This window comes from Dasypus novemcinctus, chromosome 7 (genome assembly GCF_030445035.2).
Source record: "Dasypus novemcinctus isolate mDasNov1 chromosome 7, mDasNov1.1.hap2, whole genome shotgun sequence".
NCBI lineage: Eukaryota > Metazoa > Chordata > Mammalia > Cingulata > Dasypodidae > Dasypus > Dasypus novemcinctus.
The window spans coordinates 45231797-45256059 of record NC_080679.1 but is presented as its reverse complement, the minus strand read 5'-3'; the positions used below and the strand labels follow the sequence as shown (position 1 = coordinate 45256059).

Here is a 24263-nt window from a genome sequence, read left to right as displayed (position 1 = left end):
TAGGTAGCAAATCTCATTTTAATGAAAATTCCTATTATTTGTGAATTGGGCAAGTGTCAGTAAAACACAGTTTCAATACAGCAGGAGATTTTTGGACCATCCCTTGGAGTGAGCGGAAATGAGGTATTAAGCTCTTCAATTCTGGATATTTTTCATTTTTATGTGTCAACAAATACCTGACTTGATATTAAATAAATATTAAATAAATAAGTATTTCTTTCTGTTGTCAAGGCACAGCAACATATATGTCCAAGGGCATCATATCCCCAATAGTCATATTTTGGCGAGGGCATGTATTTTACCATAAACCTAACTGATTGAACTACCTTCAGATGAATAAGATGAAAATATCAACTTTGCAACCATAGAAAAAGAAAAGCCAAAAGAAATCTGTAATCTTGTCCCTCACCCCTCATTTAAGTCATCCCATAATTTATTTTGCTTGCTTTAATTGTAAGGAATGACAACATGGAAAAGACCTTAATTGTGGTAGCTGTGGTTTCCTTCTCTTTCTTCAGTTGGTCTGCTTTAGTCCTTCTCCCATCCCAACCGGAAGATTTCTCAACACAGCAGTACATAGTGAGTAAAAGTGAACCCAAGAGCTTCAAAGGAGGCTGGGGTAGAAGTCCATTACTATTTGCTCTTTTTCTGAACTTTTAGCCTTTAGAAGAATTCTGAAATTACCTGTTACATACTCACAGTATTCCTATAAAGAAATGGCCTGAAGCATCATTCCGTAAATACCAAAAATCTGCTTACTGTTTGTTTTCAGAAAAACCTAACTTCTCTTCCCTGTATATTGTGAAAAGAAGAGGGACTGCCATTTTTGGGCTATATCTCATCTCTACTAGGCAAAATGATGCCTCAAGGCAGGTATTATTATTCCCATTTTACAGATAAAGAAATGTGAGCCTTGGGCTGCTGAGCACCTCATCTAAGGGCACCAAGCTAAAAAGTGTGGTAGCTGGGCTTTGAACCCAAGTTGTTCTGGCTGTGATGCAATATATACTATCCTGTGAAGAATACCATCTCTGAGAACCTTAAACATCTGTGCTAACTTCTGCGGTGGTGGGAGATGGAATTTACCAAAATGCTACTCTTCCCATATCAAAGATGGATAATGTTTTGGGGTTTATGTAAAAATCTTTATTAAACATTAAACCCATGAATGTTTATTATCTCATTTGACAATTTGTGTTATTTATTGCATTGCTGACCAAACAATGTTTGTCTTTTGTGGTGCATTAAAAAAATCAGATAACTGTTTTTATCAAAAGTTTGAAAAGCTTTTTTTAAAAATCAATTCTTTTTTAATGGAAGTATTATGTTCACTGAATTGTTCCCCTCCAAGGAATATTTGCAAAAGAGAATTGTCTAAGTGTGATGAACTAATCTTTAAATAAAGTCAGCAGCATCTTGTGTCTATAAATGTTTCTTAAAGAAGCAGGCATGCATGCACGCACACACACATACACACACACAAAAGGAAAAGATACAATTTCTATGAACATGACCATTAAAATCAAGAATGTCAAGTAGTTACGTGTTAGCTTAGTTCTTGTCTCTTGGCTTTGTTGCCTACAGCACTGTTACTTTTAGAAAATAAACCTAACCCCTGACCCAGATATTTCACAGTTGTCTGGTTTCAGCCCCTTACTTTTCAGACATTACTGTCTGCTCATCAGCTTAGCATGGTGTCCCCCTGACTGCTGGACACCTGGGACACGTGGACCCTGGATTTTGGATTGGTACCGACTTCTTTGGGGCCACTCCCAGGGTTCATCCTGGGGCAGACTGGGGTGTCTGCAGTTGGGCTCAGGGCTGCAGTCTTGCCCTGTCTTCTGATTGCCAAGATTCCATATGTGATAAGAATTCATCATGCTTGCAGCACACATGTTGATATCTGTGGCAGTATTCACAGTGCCTAGCATTGTGTTCAGTCAGTGTTTGTCAGATAAATGAAGGGTTATATTGTATTCTCTTAAAAATGGACTGTTGGGAGAAAAAGTTAGTCTGACAGGAAGAAAGTCAGAATTGTAAATCAGAACACAGGGTTTAAAACCCTCTCGGTCAATCCCCTCGTTTCAAAGATGAAACTGAGAGAGGTCAGGTGACTTGCAGAACAGAATATCACCCAAAGAGTTGGTGCCAGAACCAGGCAGGCATCCAGTTTCCTGCTGACGTGCTCCCATCCTTTCCAGTGCACCCCCTTCTCCTAGTTCCTGGTTGTTGCATGAAGGTGCTCTTCTGACTGCAGGATCAGTGACCAGAGCATTTGTTTCTTTGAATCTCCACACAGCATTCAACCGAAAATTGGATACATAGGGATTCTCAAGAAACACTTGGAGCAGTTATTGAGTTAGTAAGTGAGTGAGTGATTGGGCGGTTGACTTCCGAGCCTGGCACTAATCCCATTTGCCCAAGTGCTTATGAGGAGTTCCTTGGAGTTATGTTTATATTATAGGCTGTCTCTGGAAGAGGAGAATATTATAACAACGGCAATAACAATAGCTAACATTTATGTGTAATAAACTAGGTAGTACATCATTGTGGTTCAGAGTCCAGGCTCTAGGACCAAGTTGCTGCCTTTAGAATCCCAACTCTATTTTCCATGTACATTTTATTGGGACAGGGCGTTTGACATTTCTCTGCCTCAGTTTCTACACCTGTAAATGCCATGATAATGATAATTGTGCCTACCTTAGAGTTTCTGTGAGCATTGAAGGAGTTAACTTATTGGAAGCCCAAAAGCAAGCAATAAATGCTAGCTACTATTATTGCTGTTATGAAACTCTCACTATTCCATGCTGAGACAGGGTGCTAAATGCATTGCATGCATTTTATATATCATCTAGTTCTCAAAAACTCTGTGAGGAAGGTACCATTAATCTCCATTTTACCATTGAGTAAACTGAGGCACGGAGAAGTTCAGCCCCCTGCCCAAGATTACATAGCTAGAAAGTCATGGGTGAGGCCCAATTCCATATCTTCCTGACTCCAGATCCTGTGCTTGGGTGTGAGTGTGGAGGGAAATAGGTGGTATGGCTGCTAAGTATGGGACTTGACCTCCAAATTTTTCTTTTTTTCCTAGAGCACTCCAGAACCCAGACTGTTTTCAGGAAAATCTCCATAGATTTCCAGGTAAGGGGAGATGGTCCTTCATTCCTCCATGTCCTCCTGCCCACATGGCCAGTTGTCCCTGAGCCTGATTACCTGGAGGCACCATCTCAGCCTTTGGTGGCTTTAGCTGCCTCTCAGAGTCTTAATACCAGAGTTCCCATTTACCTCTGTATAATCGGAAATCACTAATGATAGGGCAAATAGAGGATCAAGGGACCTGAGGCACCCCTCCCTACCCCTGCTGATATACCCCTGTCTCACCTCTATCCCCTTACCCATCTACATCCCCCTACACCACCTACATCCCCTGCATCACCTACATTTCCCCTATCTCTCCTACATTCTCATCTGCCACCTATAGCTCCCTATGTCACTTAGGTCCCTTCCCTACCTATGTCCTCCTAACCTACCTACATCCCCCTATCCCACTTACATAACTCCTGCCTCACTTATATCCCCCTACTCCTTCTACATCCTCCTACCTTACCTACATAGCCCCTGCCCTGCCTACTCCCCCTTCCCCACCTACTATGACATTTCTATGAACTTCTTCATAGTAGTTTCATACATGTGAAATACTTTGATATACAAAAAAAAAAAAAAGCCTTTTATAGACATCCTTTTAATATTGAAAAGAATTATGATTAAGAGTGATGGGCCCTGGAGCCAGATTGCCTGGCTTTCCCTCCTTGCAGCGATAGCCATTCTTGCTTTTGTTGTTGTTGTTGAAGAACATGCGCCAGTAACTCTAGAAGCCAAGTTTGCAATCAGCAGTGCGAGTCAGCATTAAGTGGGAGTAGGAGACAGGCTTTTGAGCCAGACAACCCACTTTGAATCCTGCATCTGCTGCCTAGGAATTGTGCCGTCTTCGCTTGTCACTTCTCTGAGCCTCTGTTTCCCCCTCTCTAAGATGGGATAATTATACTTACCTTGCAGAGTGGTTGGGATGCTTCAAGCTGGTATTTGTAACGTGAACTTACATAAGGTTGACATTCAAAAAATGGTAACAATTTCTGTTTCAGTTCTGAGTACAACAAAAATATTTCCTGGTCAGAAAGCATGTTATTGTTTTAGGTTTAATTTTTCCCTGAAATATTTTTATTTCCCCCCAGCAGTCTTATTTAAATAATTTGCTTAGGAAGCTGTATATTCATTGTGAAAAGATCACCTCTGATCTAAACTCTGTCAAATGATTATAAATTCCAGGTTGAAGTAGTCCAAATTAATGAGGTCTTATTGTACTTGGATATTTCTGTGAATATTTAATTTAAACTTGATTCTTTTGTCCATAAACCTGAACTTTAGTAGCAAAATGACTGTAACTTTTTGTAAAGGGCCATTAACATTGGTGGGAACTGGTAGTTTTCCATGAATGAAAGGGAATATTTCACTTCCTCTTGTTTAAGTCACCGTGAAAACACTTACTCTATGGTTGTTCAAAGAGAATTAGTGTGGAAGCAACTGGTTTATTTTCTCTCTCTCTTCATTCTCACTCACACATACACACATACACACACAGGACATACTTAGGAAGGAGCTTCTTAAATTTTGAGTTAGGCACCTGAAGAGTTTCTATATAAATTTTGGTAGCCTTTTTGCTATCAGATGAGCAAGGGCACAATTTCTCTTTTCTTGGAATATATATCAAATAACCAGGAACTCTGATTGTTCTGCCAGAAGGCAACAAACAGCGTGGTGGAAAGATGTACCAGTTGAAAACCATTCTGATCTCATTTTTGTCAGAAGAATGAGATGCCACCAGCTGTCTGTCACTAATCATATTAGAGGTAGAAAGCAGGAATGTTTTTACCTGCAAAATGTTACTCTAATTACAGTTTGACCACGACTTTTACTGGTTACTTAACCCAGAGCCGCGACACTGGACATCCCTTGTGTAACTGGTCTTGCCAGTTGGTAGTCGTCTCAAACATGCCACAGGAGCACACTTAAGGCATTTTCTAATTACAGCTCAAAGGCTTTATGTTTATTTTTATGCTTTTTCTGCAGACGTCACTGATTGAAATGATTTCTCCCTCAGCATAATCCTATTGCCAGCAGTTACAAAGGACTTGGAAGATGGCAAATGAAACCCACAATAACTGAAGAGTTGTCTGAATTCAATTAGGAAGAGGCCTGTCCCATGTGGACACATAAGCCATATAAATCCATTTTGATTGTGAGCCCTGGTACTTATCTGGTCATGTTTATTTTGGATGCAAGGGACAAAGCTGGATTTAGACCAGAAACTCCAGATCTTCAAGCCCTAATGACTGATTTGGGTATCCATTGAATCCCTTAATTTGTGTCTTAATTAGCTCTCCCAGAATTGGAGACTCGCTTCATTACAATTATTTTCACAAATTTCTCGTAAATCAAAACAAATGTACATAGACTTTTTCCCCTTATAGCTCACATATTTTGCCCTGGTCTTAAAGAACTATTCTTGTTTTTATCAAAATAATTAGTGATGATGTCGACAGCAATAACAAAACTAACATTTGGCAAGGGAGAACAGTAGAATATGTTCTGTGCTTTTGAATCCCAACTCAACTATTTTGTAGCTGCGAGACCTTTGTCAAGTTATCTTCCTTCTCTGTCCCTCAGTTTTCTCTTGTAAAATAAGAAGAAAAATAGTACCTATATCTAATATATGGATAGCACTGTACATATGGGTTAATATGCAGAGAGTGGCACACTAATAAATGTGAGTTATTATGTTTATTATCAGTAAGACAATGGTAGACTGATGAGCAGATTTTTCTGGTGCCACAATATTGTCATCTAAATATGTCCCATTTATGCACTACATTTGGAGAATACTCCTGATGGTAATGAAAATGTTGTTGACTCTGAAGTTGGAATTAGTCTCCATTATGTGTATTTATACTCCTCAGTTTGTGTGCGAAATTATAACTTTGGGCTTCCTGTGCTTGATCAGTATGAGTATTAACTTGAAACCTTTTGGTCCAAAATTGCTTGAAAACTCGAATGAATGTTTTTGTCTTTCAGCATACACAATATTGGTCTCAATATTCTCTTAAAAGGAAAAATGTGATTATAACATGTTAAAAAATATATATACATATGTGTGCATGAATGAGATTTGGGGAAATCATATTCAATAAATTCCTTGGAAAGTTTCAAACTATTTTTAATGGATTTAAATGCATGTAATGTCATGGTTTAGATTTAATGAATGTATAAGAGACAGTCTAGGAAAAGATAAATCTACTAGTTTAATGAGCTTTACTCATGGCTAAATGAGAATTAGTTAATAGTAAAAATTATTGCAAGAGATCCACTGGAATTGCCTTTTATTAGTTGTGTTTTTTTAAAAAACTAAGTTAGGACCCAGCCATTCCACTCCTGTGTGTGCATGTGTGTGCGTTTATGTTCTAGTGAAATGTGCATCTGGAGACATGTGTATATGTTCTCAGCAGCATTATCTGTATTCACCTCAAATAAGAAACATCCAAAATGTCTATTAGTAGTAGAATAGTGGTATATTCATAAAATGGAACCCTGTTAAATTTGAAATTGTGGTGTATTCATAAAATGGGGTACTATATAGCAATGAAGAAGAATTGAACTAGCAGTACACACAGTAACATGGATGTATCCTATAAACATTATGTTGAAAAAAAAAGAAGATAGAGTATATAACAATGTTATTTTGTTTATATAAAGTATGAAAACAGACTAAATTAAACTCTATTGCTAAGGGTTACATGCATACGTAAGTGGCTAAAATTATAAAGAAGAGTGAGGATCTTATTACTGTAATAAGAATCATAAGAATGGTTGCCTCTAGGGAAGAGCACTGGGGAAGAGAAGGAACCTAGAGGACCGCTGGGGGTGCTGACAGCGTTTGGTGTTTTGACGGGGCTAGTAGTTACATGAGTAATATACGTTATAATGAATATTAATGTACTTTTTTATTAGTAAGTTAAACTTCATAGTTTTAAAAAAAGGTTTTGAGTTTTTTTTTTAACAAAAAGTAGCAGTCTTTTCTGCCTAGGTTGGTTTGGACATTGTCCTTGTACTGCATAGTTTTAGGCCTAGAAATTCCAGAGCCCTTGAGAAGATCCATTTGGATAGGGAAAAAATTGTTTAGAACTTACATTAAAATTAATTTTATTATCAAAACATTATAACTGATGGTGAGTGTATTGATACTAGCAGCATCCCTGAGCCCGCCTGTCAGATGGTAGAGGAAGGTGGGTGAGAGCTCTTGAGGAAGGAGTGGAAGCACCCAGCTCAGGGGCTTTACCGTGGCTTCCTCACCTGTTCACTTGCTTTGTCTATTTTATGAAGTGCGTTGTACCTGGTAAAGAGGATTTTAAATTCTATCTGTTAGCTTTAACAAACACAAACTAAACAAGTGCCTTAAACAGAGTTTACAAAGAATTCCCATAAACGGAAGATAATTTTAGCATTGTATGAGTGATAAGAAACTAGCAAAGCTTTGCATGAACTTAGCCATGTTATTCGGTATTGACAGTAACCATTGGAACAGATCTAAATTCTAAATTATCTGAAATATGTATGGCTTTAAATCCCCTGTAGTTAATCATGAACCTTGTCCCATGTGTATATTTACCTTGAGATCTCATGATTAGTAAGCTGTTATGTCAATTCTGTCATCCTTCTTTTCTACTTTTGTTCATAGTTTATAAGGGATATAACATTAATCCAATAATATATACAATGTATATGAATTATAAACAAACAACTAAACATATGTTAGGGATACATATTCAAAACATGTGAGATGAAAATACCGTGTTAAATCTAGAATGTGTAGGAAATGGACAACTTGCTAATCATATTCAAAAGGAAGCACATCTTGATCCTAATTTCCTTTTATTGGCAGCTATCAACACTAAACATTAGCTTTTACATTTTACTCTATTAAAACTTCTCTCAAGTCCCTGGATTGAGGCTGGAGTAGGAGTGAGGGAGAAGAGAGGATGCCCTCCCTTCTCCCCCATATATATATATATACCCACACCCAGAGTGGCTCTGCTATTTCCCTATATAATTTGTTTATATTCCCCATAAGATTCCCTTTTAACGAAGGATTCCGTATATAAAAAGTTGAAACCACCAGGCAGGCTTTCCGAGGTGGGAATAATAGAAAAGTACAAGGATGGCACATGCATCACGGCTTGTAGTGGGAAGGGCACTGGCCAGCAATGAGCAGACCTGGGTGGTCATCCTGGATCTGCCACCTACCTGCCAGGTGGCACTTAGCATGCCCTCTCTGAGCTGCCATTGCTTCCTCTCTCTCACGGGGGTAATGTTAGCAGCCCTTTCCCTCTCACAGTGTCAAGAGATCACTTATGCGAGAGCATCTGAAAATGTAGTTTCCTACAAATGTAAGAAATTATGATGATCCTGTCCCTCATACTTCATCTTTTTGTTAAAGTCCTGATGTCCTTTACCTACGAAGTTCTTTTGAGTGGAAGCTACAGAAGCTGACTTGCTAGCTTAAACCAAAAACAATTATTTTGAATATTTTTTTAATGGGAAGGCTCCTGCGTGTCTCACCAAACTGAAGGAAGGGTCAAAGCGTCAAACTGCATGAAAGGCAGAAACCATGGATGTGCTAGGGATCTCAGCTCCTTCTCTAAGCTGTGCTGTTAATGTGGTGTAATGCGAATGGTTTTCAGTCTTTGGGTTTCTCAGTTCCCTGCTTCAGGAAGGAGTGTCTGATTGGTCCAGCTGTCCGTCTGGCCAGTCAGCCTTGGGTGAGTGGACTAGGTCCTAAAGTAGAGACATGATTCCTAGGGCCTCCAGCCCTGTATATCACGGCTATTTCAGATCAGCGGTCCGGTGTAGTTCTGCTATAATTGATATTGTTGTTTCCGTAATTGCTTGTGACTCAACTTCTTTTAAGGAATTTTAATAAAAAGATCCAAAGAAATACAGATACAGAGGTACAATAAATGTCATCACTACCTAACTGATCCTGAGCTTATTCTTTAGGTGAATATCAGACTTTAAATCACTTTCACTAGATGTTGAGAAATCCTTTGTAGGTCACACCGGGCTTCCTCTGTTTAGGCTATGTCTCTCTGCTTTGGCTTCATTTCTGCCTTTAGCCACTCTTCAGTCTCTTGTTAACAAGAAGGCATTAAATCAATTTTAGCATTCCTAATGCTGACAGTCTCTTCACTGACAACCTGACTTGCCCCAAAGTTTTATGCCAAGGCAAAAAGAGGAGAGCAGCGCATAGAGCCTGCATACCATGGGCAAGATGGCATATTATGGGCACGATTTCAGAGAAGCCTTGTACTTTATTCCAAATAGCTCACTTTTCTTGATCTTTGGAGCATTTGTGCCAAAGTCCTCCCCTATCTATCCTAGACTATAAGAGATTGCCTGTTAAGGAACTTGTACCTTCCCAGTTTAAAGGACCTGAATTTTCTTCCTCTAGTGACCTTATTGAAGTTTTTTAATGTATTGCAATCGTTCTTAAACTAACATGTACAGCTATTCCTCACACCAAATAGGTGTCTGGTACATGGCATTTATTCCACCAGGGCTCAAGCAATTACTTGAATTATTTTAAGGATGGAAATGATGGAAACTTTCGTATGCCTGGAAAAATTGGTGAATACTTCCGAAACAAGATAAACATCGTTTTCCTGTCTTGCCCTGACAAGCCCTAAATAGTAGAGAGGATATTGTCCCCTTTGAATCATTTATTATAAAGCAATACTGTCAAATCCTTTGTTCTTTTTCTCATATGAAATAACTAAATTTTATATTTTCTCACACAGTGAAATTTTCTTTCTGTGAAAAGAAAATGCCTTTCGTAGAGAAAGCATGTCTGAAGAAACAGATGTGATAATACCCATCATTATTTTATTTAGCCTTCATTTACCAAAGTGCTGAGTTATAATGTAATTGGTAGTTCATGCTTTTTAACCCACCCTTGATACATTATCAACCCAGTGTCTTATACCGGTTACAAGGATGATTTATTATTTGTCAGATTTTAAGTGCTAACCCATGAAATATTAAACTTCTGTTGGCAGGTGTTGTCCAAAGGCTTGCAGGTGTCCTGTCCCTTGTTTGAAAGACTAGCATTAGTGATAAATTAGAGCATACATAATTTTTCTGTAAGGTAATGGAAAGGATTTTGCATTCTGGGTCCTCTAGGCTTTGGCATTTGGAAGTTACGTACATGGGTAAAATGTTCTCAAGCTTTAACCCTTGAACCCTGGGCCAGCCACAGTCAATAGCAAAAGCATCTTGGTAGCTTTGTTCCCCTAACCCTGAGATTTCCTGGCTATGAGAATTGACATAGTGCCAAGTAGAGGCCTAATCGCATTCCTCGTTACTGAGAAGAAGAAAAAAAAAACTCAAAGGAATTTTCCTTTTCTTTCAAGGGGTACCTTGAGCGTTAACATTTTCAGGGGTAGCAAAATTGTTTATAAGACCTTTGCAAACCTTTCTGAAAAGAGAGCTTGAAGAGGACCCTGCCTGCTAGCTTGTGCTGCTTACTGAAAGTAGCAAAGGGTTAAAGAGATGAAATCAAAGAAATAAGAGAGATGTGGCTTGTTCTCTGATTAACGGGCTGATGTCTTCTTTTCTTCCTTTTTCTCTACACTTTGTTGAAAGATTTGGCAAGATGGTACCTGATACATTCAGCTAGCCTCATAGTAGATTTCTTACTGTCTGACTATAAATTCTGTGATCTATTTTGTTCACTAGTATTCCCAGTTTCATGCCCAATATCTGGTTCACAAGAGGTATTCAATTTGTATTTGTTGAATAAACAAATATAACCAGACAGATCTTTCAGGAAATTATATATTGCATCAGATGCTCTGATCAAGGACTCAGTATCTACCTTTAGTAGATTGGGACCTTCTAATATGTGGAGCTTATATTCCAGTGGAGGAGCCAGACAATGAAGAAAGAAGTAACCAAGGGAATAAGCACACTAACTGTAGGTAGTGGTAAGGGTGCAAAAGATGTAAATAGAATGAATGCTGTAATGGGGACTAAGAGCTTGGAAAAACTAACCCTGGAACAACCTGCGAGCCTAATGGTATAGCAAAGGAATTGATACAACCTTCCAAAAGTTTTCATTTACTCCAGAAGTTAATGTATCCCATGAAAAAGGTTCTGCTAATCATAGCTTTTCTTAATGCAACTGAATGTGCAGAGTTCTTTCCTTACAGACCGTATCAGTTTCTGTTTTGTCGAATTTTGCTTTTAACACATCAGTTGGTTTGTGCCAGGTCCCAAGGCCAAGGGTTAGCTATTGAGTTCACTTCCCTTTTTCTCAAGACTGCAACTTCTCTCCCAAAGCTAGTCAGCTGTCTCCCAAATGTGTGCTGTCAGTCACAAAGGGAAGCAGAGGAGCAAAAGATGGGGGATCAGCACAAATTTATCATCAGAGCTGAGAGAAAGAACCTCAAAGTGAATACCCTGCTGGCTGTGGGTCAGAGTGTTATCTTTGTATCTCAAGGACAGAACATTTAATAAAGATTTGGGTACAAAGTACACATCACCCTCCAGGCATGCTGAACTCTGTCAACCGGAAAACTTTTCCTTAGGGTTTACAGTTTCCCCTTTTTCTTAAATTAAAAAATGTTAATGTGAACGGTTAACTCTCAACAACTCATTGTTATTATTGTATATCGGGCATAGAGTAAATAAGACACTGTCCTAACAAAATAACAGTTCATTTTAACTCAGCAAGCTGGAAGCAATTTTAGTTTTTCTTTTTTCTATGCTTCTTAATGGAAGTAGGCCACAATCATTTTTATTCCACCAATTCTTCATAACCTTATAGCATGCTTCCTATTTATGTTATGCTTTTAAGAGCTGCGTTTAAAGACCCTTGAGGGACATCCTTTAATACATTCCTTTTAAAAAATAATTACTCAACCATAGTATCCCCTCAAAATATGTGAGGGTCTAGAAACATAGAAACTCCTTAATGAGATATGTGTAATGGTCTTTGCACAGTGTCACCAATGGCTACACCTAGTTCAACTAACATAAATTAGATTTAATTAGTCATTCTGGAAAAGCAGTCAATATTTTTTAATAGATTCAAAATCTAAAACCCACCATTTGCCTTTTATGTATGCGTATTTTTTTTGGATAAATTCCGTGAGTAGATTTTATTGATGAAAAAAAAAAACACATTTGTAGTAACATGAAGTAAATTTTTAGGGATTTTTATAAATTGAAGAATGTCTTTTATTGTGTGGGATAGAAGATCATGTTTCTAAAAATTCTTTGTAAACTTTAAAGTGCTGTACAAATGTAAAGAATCACATCATTGTCAGTCTTACCTTTGTGATATGCAGAACTTCTGGGCTAAAAAAGCCCATAATTTTTTGTTCTAATGCTGAACACCTTCCTATTTAGAGTGTGAGTTCTTTTGCACATGGAACCCTATGATAGAGATCCCCTGAGTTCCTTCATTGGGTCTGACACACTGCACTTGACTTTTGAACCTTCCTTCTACCCTTAACACCACCCTTATGCTGTATCATATGATGCTCCAGAAGGAGCTGTAATTTCTAGGAAAGGACCACGGCCCACGTCACGGTCTACATAGAATGACTAAATGCACCATTGTGGTGTCCCCCCAGTTCCTCATGGGCACTGGAGAAAGAGGGAAGAATCACTTATTTCTGGTCTTGTGTGGCCTCTGGTAGGGTCCTCTGACATATGCTATGTTTGCAGAATTTCTCTGTCCTGACACTCTCAACTCTTGATGCTTTGGTTTCTAATTAAAAAAAAAACAAAACATTGTGGTAATGTATACATTTTGGTATTTTCTTGAGGCTGGTATTTGGGGATGGGGGGGAGTGTTATTCTAGGCCCTTGCAATTCTTTCTGCCTTGGGGAGCCTCTGTTCCTCCTTGACCCCTCAACCCACTTTTTCCCCAGTTCAACCTTTTTTTTGGCCCCCACTATTATAAGAAAGTAGAGATAGGAAATGTTTCCAGGTAACGTTCCTCTGCCAGTTTTCTGCTGCCCTCTGAAGTTGCTCTTTTCCACAGTACTCCAGGTTTGCCAGTTGCTGCTTTGTTCGGCACTCTTCCCAGAGAACTGCTGTGGGGTGGATGCAGCCTAAGGTGGGAGGGCCAAGAGGGAGGCATAGCCCTTTCTCTGTGGAGTGCTCTCCCGCAGAAGGGGTTCATTGTCCACATCAAGGACCAGGCCATGGGAAACAGACTCCCTGACAGTCACCACGCGTTACACAAATACTACTTCCATTTAGCCTGACCTTTCATTATACTCTAAAACGACTGAAAATACTTAAATCTTGTGCAGTACTTTTCTGGAAACAAAAATAAATGGGGTTCTTTTAAGAAGCTGCTCTTGAACTTTTGCCCTTGCTTTTCCTTTTTGAGTTATGATATCCAATTCAAGGTTTCCTTTTATTATGTATTTTCCTTTTTCGAGAAATCATCAACTAATTCCTCTACTGATAAAACGATGAATCATAGAAGCAAGGCAATTGTTAAAGATACTGCTTTAAAATACTTTGTTCTGGAATTAAGTCTTGGTAACATTAAGTGCTTACTCCATGCTAGGCAATGTTTTAAATACTGTAATGGATTAGCCCAAGTAATATTCACAACAACCTTATGAGGTGGGATTATTGCTGTTGTTCATATTTAATGAATGTAGACACCAAAGTATAGTGAATTCAAGCGGCTTTCTCAGTGTGGCCACACCATGAATAGTGGATGGGGCCTGGATTTTAACCTAGGTAGTCTGGCTTCAGTGTCCATGTACTTAGCCACTGAACAAACTGCCCAGGTGACTCAGGGGTGTCATTTAACTTCTGGGAGCCTGACTTTCCTCATCTCTAAAGTGGGAATAGTAACACCTACCTTACTAAATTATGGTGAGAATCAAAGGAAATATTTGAGAGAGCTCAGTAAATTGTGAAGTGTTAAAACATAAGGTTTAAGTGTTGGCTAAATGTTAATATGGTATTTTCTGTTATTCACGTGGATATTCTTCTTGAGTTTGGTCCTTGCTGCTTGGACTTACTGCTGTTTCAGATGAGAAACTGCACATTTTTCTTGAGGTTCTCCTGAAATCTCAGTAAACCACAGGTTTCTCAATGAAAGTGATCGTCTTCTTCCAAAATGGTAGCATTTGGAGCATTTAGATGCTAGGCCGAACTTACCAGGACACATTTAATATGGCAGGTAAGTTCAACATTATTAGTTCTCTTTCACCCTGTTAATGTAGTGCTTAACGCCCCCTGCGTTTTTTTTCCTAAATCTTGTAAAATTGATTTTTCTTTTTTTTTTTTAAAGATTTATTTATTTATTTAATTCCCCCCCCTCCCCTGGTTGTCTGTTCTTGGTGTCTATTTGCTGTGTCTTGTTGCTTTGTCCGCTTCTGTTGTCGTCAGCGGCACGGGAAGTGTGGGCGGCGCCATTCCTCGGCAGGCTGCTCTTTCTTTTCGCGCTGGGCGGCTTTCCTCACGGGCGCACTCCTTGCGCGTGGGGCTCCCCCACGCGGGGGACACCCTTGTGTGGCACGGCACTCCTTGCGCGCATCAGCACTACGCATGGCCAGCTCCACACGGGTCAAGGAGGCCCGGGGTTTGAACCGCGGACCTCCCATATGGTAGACGGACGCCCTAACCACTGGGCCAAAGTCCGTTTCCCAATTTTTCCTCAAGTCTCTGTCCTCCACACATTGTAGACTTGTCACTAACGTCCCTTCATTGTATAATTCTGAATCTGGAACCAGGTCTCTTCCTGCCGGCCAGGGGGCCCTGAAACAGAAGAGATACTGGGCAAGGTTTAGGTCTGGGAAAGAGAAGTGGAAAATCAGGTCTAAAGATCAAGATTTAGAAATGTCATGGACTAAAACAAACAAACAAAAAACATGCTTCGAAATGTGGGGCAAGAGATCAGAGCCAGAATGCCAGAGAGGCCTGAAGAGCGGTGCTGGAAGAGTAGGATACCGGGGAACAGACAGCAGGACCCTGGATGTTTCTGGCCACTGGCTAGGAGAGATTGAGCCTTTCTTCCTCCTTCTGACGCTGGGCCCCAAGGTTTTAGCGACTAACACCTTCTCTTTTCATAAGGCTCTTCCAAGTTGGGATGTCGGGGATCTGAGCTCTTCCTACCTTCCTTGGGGGAAGTGGGTAGCTCAAAGGCCTTTTTGTAACTCTTTGGAGCTTTTGTACATCTTAAAAATTGTGTTCTTCCTAGTGTTTTATGGGACTGGTATTGCGTCCCCAGGGTCACCTGCTTTGGGGGTCTTCAAGGCAGCGTTTATGATCACAATGAGTCATTTTTCCACTTTTCTGGATAAAAACAATGCCCTTGCCATTCAGTCACCAAATATAGCAAGCACTTATGATAGAAGACTTTCCTTAGAAAGGGAGCTGGCAGTCTCAGTGATGTGAAAATGTCCAATTTAGAAAACACATTTCAAGGAAAATCTGTTTTAAATCCCTTTTGGAATCAGGTGGCATATAAATGAATAATTTTTTTTTTAAAACTTTAAGAAAATATGCAGCCTGACAACACATTCCACTTTCTCTCTTTAGTCTTGCAGGTGCTTGTTGATTTTACCCAAACTTCAGATGTCATTTCTAGCACTTCATTAAAATGTCAAACTGCAAACTGGTTCAGACTTCTAATTGGGAGCATAACTTGGATAATCGATTTTTCCGGCTGATGCATGTAATCAGGACTCTACAAAAGATGTTACCAGAAACTAATCACTAGAATCCTTTAAGAATATTAGTAAGTGTCTAAGAAGAATCTGAAATGCAGGGCATGGAAAAAAGGCATTGAATCCCTTAGAAAAGACCAAAATAGAATGTGTAGTCAGTCATTAACGGCAATCTATAAATAGGAGCATGTAGCATAAAATCCTTTAATTGATGGAAGGTGGCTGTAGTTAACATCAGAATTCTAGATGTAAGCACATGACACAGCTACCAGCCCAGCTGGGCCCATATTTTTCTTCATGCACTGCTGAACTGATGATCATAGCACTTGCTTGCATGTAACTCATGTAAATTTAAATATATGTTCCTTCCTAGAGGGCAGTTTGGCAATATGTATTTTTCTAAAATCCTTTAAAATGTGTTCAATATTTTGCCACAGGAATTTTATTCCTAGGAATTTATGCTAATAATTAAGGATATGTGTAAGACTTTAGCCACAAAGATGTTCATCACAGCATTGTTTATAACAGGGTAAATAGGAAATTGCTTAAATATCCTATAGTAACAGATTTGTTAAGTGCGTTATGTTACAGTCATACGGTGGAATATATTGTTCAGCCATTACAGATGATGTTGTAGATAAATATCGGTAATAAAAAGATGTTCATGATATATTATTAAATGAAAGAATTGGGTTGCAAAATTCAAATATGTACAATATAGTCACATTTTCATTAATGTATGTATGTATTCTTAGAAAGTGGCCCGAAATGTATTTAAAGGTTTTTAAAGTAGTTCTTTGGGTGATAGGATTATGGGAATACAAAATGTTCTTCTATTTTGCTTATCTGTGTTTTTAAATTTTTCTAACTTGAACGTGTACTGCTTTCATAATGAGAGAACCAACGAAGATTATTTTCAATTAAAAGAGGTAAAAATGTGTGAGCAAAACCCCATGGAAGTGTCTGGCTCTGGATAACTCAGAAACCCCTTGTGATGCTTTTCAGCTGAATGTATTTGTAAACATACTTCAGCAGAACCTGAGTCCTCATTCTGAGACCTGATTTTGAGAATAGAAATTGCTCTTTCGTACAGCTGATTTAGCAGAGATTAGCTTCCTCCCTAATCTCCTTTGCAGAATGAAAGTACTCAGTGTAATAGACCATCTCTGTGGCTCCTTCCTACTCAAACCCCAGGTCTGCACTTTCTAGGGTTACTCAGAGAAACTGCTGAATAGGACCCTCTCTGCATTTCTCATAATTTCACATAATTTCAGCTGCCAAGTGATAGGAGTACATTAATAAGGATTCATCTTACTGTCTGTAGTATACTCAAACTAACCCACTCTGCAAGATTTTCCTTGATGTCTGTCTTCTGCTAATTGAAGAGAGACCTTCAAAAGACCTATTTTTTAAAATATATTTTTTATTTATTTTTAAAAGATACATAGATTACATAAAATGTTACATAAAAAAATATACCCCATTCCCCACACCTTCCACTTTTCCTACATTAACAACTTCTTTTATTAGTGTGGTACATTCATTACAGTTGATAAACACATTTTGGAGCATTGCCACACAGCATGGATTATAGTTTACTTGGTAGTTTGTACTTTCTCCCACTCCATTCTGTAGGTTATGGCAGGATAGATAATGTCCTATATCTGTCCCTGTAATGTCATTCAGGACAACTCCAAGTCCCCAAAATGCCCCCATATTACACCTTTTTTTCCCTCTCCCTGCCTTCAGCAATGCCAGTGGCCACTGTCTCCACATCAATGATATAATTTCTTCCATTGCTAGAATCACACTAAGTCTATAGTAGAATAACAGTAAGTCCACTCTAGTCCATATTTTATTCCCCAGTCTTGAGGATTCTGTGATGGTGATGCCTACTCTGCCTCTAAGTGAGAAGGGGCTTCGATCCTATATGACTGATGCATGGGACTCTCTTGCTTGCGGTTATACTCTCTCAGTTCCTTGATGTGGTGATTGTCCATCCTCACCTCCTTGTTAGTTGTCCTGGGTGAGTCCAATGAACTGGAGAGTAGGTGTTACAACTCCACTGAGGCCCAGGGCCCAACTGGCACATGGACAGCCCAGAGATTCAAGTCTCTTGGGCATAACACCTACCAACTCTAGCGCCAACTATAGGGTCAATAAAAGGGACAGAAGAGGCATGTGTAGAGAAGTCATATCTGAGTCCAACTCTGTCACACTTGGGTGCACAAACTCCAAAGTAGGGCCCACTGGCAAGGCACCAAACTCGGGAGCTATCTGCCATAGCCATAGGAACTGGGTGCCTCCGTAGCCCTTAGGAGCCCCACTATTTGGGGTAATATCTCATTTTTTGATTAACATAATTTTCAACATTTTAGGGAGCTAATTGTGAAGGTCAGATTGCTAAGAACTGCTCCGTGTTTCAGGGAAACTTCAGCAGTAGGTGGGAAGCAGTTGAAGGAGACTGTAGAGAAGAAGTCACTTCCACTAGAAAGTAAAATTCCCTTTGGCTTTTAAACCCTCACAGCCTCCTTGCTACTGGACCTGGTTTAGTTCAGTGAGGCAACATGTAAGATGTTTTTCCTCATTAATCACGCTTAGTAGATGTCATGGTATTATAACCAATATCCCCTATCTTTAAAAAAAATAATTTCAGAACTACTACATAGTAAACATAGCATCAATTACTGTATCTGGCAAGCTGACTTCCCAGTTCTTTGATTTGTGAATAAACTTTAGTGAAAAGAATATTTATTGTGCCTGGAGTTGGGAAACCTACATTTGATCCTTTCTTGGCCAAGGACTTGTCATGGAACCTGTCTTTTTAGGTCCAAGTTTTTTTCCTCTGCAAAGTGGGACAGTTGATTTCAATGGTTTTCAAGTTTCCCATATGAACTACAAAGATCATTTATTGTTGCCTGCATAACTCAGCAGTGAAGGCAGACATCTATTAACAGTCTATCCCTCTGATTTCCCTGCCACTTATTTTGCTTTCTCCAGTAAACCATTGTTTCTTTGTTTATCTTCCTTTTCTCATGCCACATTAAATAATTTCAGAGAATCTCTGAAATGTTGACATTCTTGGTATCCTCAAATGTATGTCTTTGTGACTAGTGAAAAAAAATTCTTAAAAACAGCTACTTCCATTTTTTTTTTCTTTTCAGTTTTTAAAGTCCATCCCCTGAGAACTAAATGTCAATTCAAAGATTCCTACATTTGTTATCATTTCTAACCTAACCTATAGAAGTCTAAGACATAATTTAAAACACAAAGATTCCTGACTGGAGACAATAAGTTTATAAGTCTGCAGTTTGATTTATCCTTATGATTTAGGAAGAAATTAGGATTTGTAACAGTTTTGGCAACCTTTTTTTTTTTCATTATTTAAACAGAATATGCAAAATTGACCTGCTGCAGCTCTTGCATTTTAAATTGTAGATGCAATGTTTTAAAATTGAGTGATAATCTCAGATTAGTCTACTGCAAAATTAAAGTTTCCCTGATGAAATATTTTACAAATCAAATTGTGGTTTAACTCGATCTCTAATTTATAGACTCTGACATATGTAATAACTCCTTTACATATGGAAAGTATCCAGCTCTTTTCTGTGGTGAGAGACAGTAAACTCATCTGAAGCAGGCCATAGAAGATACTACTAATTGCCCATTCAATGCCAATTCTTTTTTCCTTTCTTGATAAAACACCCTGGTTTTATTCAGCCAAAAGACTGTTTCCCAGCCTCAATGGTGGTGAGGAGTGGCCAACACAAATCATTAGGGGGACTTTCAGGAAACCTTTTAGTGGGAGTTGACTGTGTTTTGTATTTCTTGACTGCTTTCTCTATGTGGTCTCCACACTGAGCCCCACATGATCACAGGTTGGCTGAGGCAACTTGAGTCCCTTCATTCTCTTCATTCAAGCTCAGCAAGAAAGAGAAGGCCCAGGTTCCTAATAGCAACAAACAAAGCCCTAGGTTTGGTTCTCCTTGACCTACTTACCCATTTGGGGCTGTTTTGAACCCACAACGGAGGCCCTTGGGATGCAGGGCTGATGGCTTCAGCCTGGGTCACATGCCACACACCCCGGGGACCCAGATTGGAGATAGCTTCATGGGGTCCCCCAAAGCAAAATAGGAATTCTGTGACCATGAAAAGTGGGAATGGACACTGGATGATAAAAACACAAATATCCATCCCCCCATGTTTGCCAGTTTTTCCTCTGAGTTATTATAACTCAGTCTTATTAACAAGGCAAACTGATGATTTGGTTTGCAAAGTTAAAATGAACAATGTTTTGGACATTGGATTCATTGATAGTAAATGAAACTGAAAACTCAAGGCCACACCACTAATCCAGATTAGATATCAAAATATATATCTTTTCATTTTCCAGACTGATGCCTTGCTCAGTAAGCCATATAACTTCCATTTTTCACAACACCCTAAATAAGGCCCTCGAAAAGGATAGAATTGAAAGTTTGCCAGAAAAATAAAAACCTGCAGCTGTATTTTCCAATATATCTCCTTGATGCAGCAGAGAACATTCCAGACATAAAATTGTATAACAAATTAGAACCAAGTGAAATTTAAAACTACTTGTGATAAAACCCTGGAAAAGTGGCACTTTAGAATAGTAATGTCAGCAGGCTGTCCATTAGACTAGAGCTCTGAGTTTAGATGGAGGAATTAGAGGACAATGACAAAAAATATTCTGGTCTTCTCTTTTCTATGAGTGAACATGTAAAAGTGATTTTGAAGTGATTTACTGCAGTTACATGTTGGGTCATGGTAAGCAACAAAATAGACAATTATAGCCACAGTTTTGAAAATGTTCAGATGGCCCACAGTTAGCTGTAGGCAAGGTTGCTGCTGCTTATAGGAGCCAGTATTGATTTTTCAGAATGCCTCCTCGTTTTTCAGCAGAAGGGCTGATCCTTTGAAACCACAGGAAATGTCATGGAGAGTGGACTGCAGAAAGCATTCCTGTGGTTGTTGGGAAATGGGCTGCCTGGGGCGGGGGGTTTGTGGAGAGTGAGAATCTGGTGGAGGCAAGACAGTGTAGTGTCATGAGGAAAAGTGAGGTCTGCAGCCACAGTGACATAGGACCGTAGGTCCACGTGAACAAGAAGATCCCTTACATGCTCAGAGCTCACTTTTCCTCATTCCTGAAATGGGGGGATGTAAGAGTCCAATGAGAAAAGGCATGTAAAGCTTCTAGCCCAATGCCTCTGACCCATGCTCAGTGCTCACAATAAATATTCATTATTATTCTGTTTCTGAGCTGACCATTAAAAAGAGGAAGAAGGATTGTTGAGCTCTCCACCTTTTTTTTTTTTTTTCAGCTACTGGGCACTGGGGTTTGAACCTGGTAACACAGTACGTTGTTGTGGGAAGCTGGCACTCAACCACTGAGACAATCGGCTTCCCTTAGTTGGGTTTTTTTGTTTGTTTTTTTTTTTCATTTTTTCAGGAGGCTCGGGGAAGTGGACCCGGGACCTCCCATGTGGGAAGTGATTGCTCAAACCCTTGAGCCACATCTGCTCCCTCTCCACCCTTTTTTTTCCTTCTGAGTTTGATTTGGGAATAAAAAAGGAAAAGTGTGAGAATAAAGAAGTTGAAGACTGTCTCTGGGTTCGCGCCATTCTTGACAGTGCTTTTACTCTGTCATGTGGAAGAATGTGTTGATACTGGCACCCACCGCTGCATTTCGCTGTCCTATACTTTGAGTGCAGTCTGCTGTTGGGAGGCTGGGGCCATTGCAAAGCATCTAAGAATGGCAGCTGCTTGTTTGGGGAGCAGGGAGGACCCAGAGAAGTCAGTGTTTCCCAGGTCTACAGACAGAACGTGTCAGATGAGAGCCACTGGGCAGTGGAAGAATCTCAGGAGAGCAGGACCTGGAACCATAACCCTTCATTTTACAAATGAAGGCCCAGAGAGGCCCAGAAAGAAGCGACTCAAAGGCCACTTAAAATCACAGATAGGCGGCGGACTTGGCCCAGTGGTTAGGGCACCCGTCTACCACATGGGAGGTCTGCTGTTCAAACCCCAGGCCTCCTTGACCCATGTGGAGCTGGCCCATGCGCAGTGCTGATGCGCGCAAGGAGTGCCCTGCCACGTAGGGGTGTCCCCTGCGTAGGGGAGCCCCGCGTGCAAGGAGTGTGCCCCGTAAGGAGAGCCGCCCAGGGCGAAAGAAAGTGCAGCCTGCCAGGAATGGTGCTGCACACGGAGAGCTGACGCAGCAAGATGACGCAACAAAAAGAAACACAGATTCCTGTGCCGCTGACAACAACAGAAGCAGACAAAGAAGACGCAGCAAATAGACACAGAGAGCAGAAAACCGGAGTGGGGGGGGAGAAATAAATAAATAAATCTTTAAAAAAAAGAAAAACTAATCAAAAAAAAAAAAAAAAAGAATCACAGATAGAGGCAGGAATTCACCCAGCTCCCCAACACCCAGGCTAACAGTGGCTCGAGCCACTAGAGCTTACTGCTTATCCTCAGTGCCTCCTCTTTGGTTTCCTATTAATTGCCGGTCTCATCCAAACACTGAAGGACAGGAATGCATTCCTTTTGGCCAATCCAATTTATTGGAAGCCGCCTCTGCACTCCCCCAGTGTTAACACGTGTAGGTTTTTCAACGGTGCCCTCTAGTTTCCCTGGAAAGGACTCCACACCCCTGGGGGTCCGAGACTGTAGAATGGGGGAAGGGCTGGAGGTCTCTCTGGTTAGCGCTCAGACTTCCACCTAAGCCCTTTGTTTTCAGCCTGGTGCCTCCACCTGCCCCACAGGGCCTGGAGTCGGCAGCCCCGTGGGCTCAGTTTTTCTAGGGGATAGAACCTCCAGTTCCAGCAGGGGTGGAGAGTTGGTTGCCTGGCTGCGCTGAGCTTTCCTGGAGTTCTGTGGGGGCCTTGGCTGCTGCTTCTCTTTGTCTTCTTGCCTGTAGGCCCTTCCATTTCCAATGGCTCCGCTCATCAGGTACCAGTCCTCTCTGTCTGCTTTCCATCTTTCAGAATAGTTGTGCCATGTCTCATTCCTTTTTGTCTCCTCTCCCATTTGTTGTCCTTTGGGTTTATATCTTCTATTTACTTATTTAACATTTTCTCTCACCGTCCTAGTGCAGCCACATGAAGGAAGCAAAGATCAGCACATAGGAAAACCATCCCCTCCCACCTTAGACCTGGAAATAGCCATTTTCAACCTTTTTTTGTATATTGTCCAAAAGTTCATTTTTCTTAATATAAGATTTTAATGTGGTGCTGACCAGGGCTGAGCACGGTTAATTTTTTTTTTTTTTTTTTTTTTGAGTGTGGAGGATCTTGGCCTTCAGCAGTACAGAGAATGGGTAAAGGAAATCTCAATTCTCGGGTGTGAGGAGTTACCCTCTGGGAAGTTCACACCATATGTTCAGTCACTGCCAAGAACCTTTCGAAAAACAGATCTTCCTGGTTTTGTGTTATCACCAAAAATTAACCTCACAGCATGGTTCACAATCGTGTTTATGAAAGTGTTTTGAAAATGAAATGCACCATTATAAATCACTGGATGAAAATCAATGGGAACTCTGAGGGAGAGGCATATTTGTATATTTCTTCCATAACTGAGCACATGCTGGGAGGAAGTGCCAAACATCTCTCTCAGTGTTTGTGTTTTCAGATGCTCTAACCAGCAATAGAGTGCTTTCCTCCAAGTGTTTACATACTGGGAATGCAGAGGAATAAATGTTTAAGTGAGTAAACTTAGTGTATGGAAGAGGGTTTTGTGCTACAGCAACATATTTGCAGTAAGAACATTTGAAGTCAGTATGCTTCTCAAAATTCTGAGAAATTAAAATGAAATGAATGGCACCTATTTCATTTTGCCGAGGACTGAAATTTTCTACTAAAAAATAAGTAAATATATTACCCTGTCAGTAACTTTTCTCCAACACCTGATCCTGATGTATTTTAGTTAATACTGTATTATTCCTAGTGTTCTGACATGCATAATTATTACCAAAGGGATTCATGTAACGTAGTGTTCAGAATTGATGGCTGCCTTACATAGCCTTAAACTGAAGGATGAGGCATTTAAACTTTTTATATTTACCTTCTCACCCAGCCCCCATTTACAGATACATAATCCTCACTAGGGATTATAAATTGAATTTTTATTTTGATACGACTACAGTACAAACTTGTGAAGAGCGTGGCTAATAACAGTGTAGACTTTATTGCAAGGTGCTGTGTGGACTTCATGCCGGAAGCCTTGGAGTCTAGAAATGTCTGAGGAGTTTGGCTATAAATCCCCTGCCCCTGACATAGTTCTCTCAGACAGTGGGAGCCCGTGTGCTGTTTCAGTTCTAGCATATCGATCTCGTTCTGTGTTGTTCAATTATTGGTTGCTTTCTGTTGCCTTTTAATGGATTCCAAGAATGTTGTTGCATCTCTCTCTCCAGCCTATTTGGCTGCCTTTCC

The 24263-nt window shown here is 39.9% G+C and overlaps 1 protein-coding gene across 4 annotated transcripts in view; it reads left to right on the top strand.

Moving 5' to 3' along the window:
• SPATS2L (spermatogenesis associated serine rich 2 like) overlaps nt 1-24263 on the top strand; it is a 176264-nt gene that overhangs the window by 18412 nt on the left and 133589 nt on the right. For 2 of the 4 annotated variants that reach the window (XM_012525334.4, XM_012525333.4), the window contains exon 2: nt 3092-3141. The exons of 1 other annotated variant lie outside the window; for it this stretch is intronic. The gene's annotated coding sequence lies outside the window, so the exon portion shown is untranslated. Of the gene's footprint in view, nt 1-2304; nt 2363-3091; nt 3142-24263 lie in introns of those variants that run through there. One more of the 4 variants, XM_071216203.1, reaches the window with a different exon arrangement.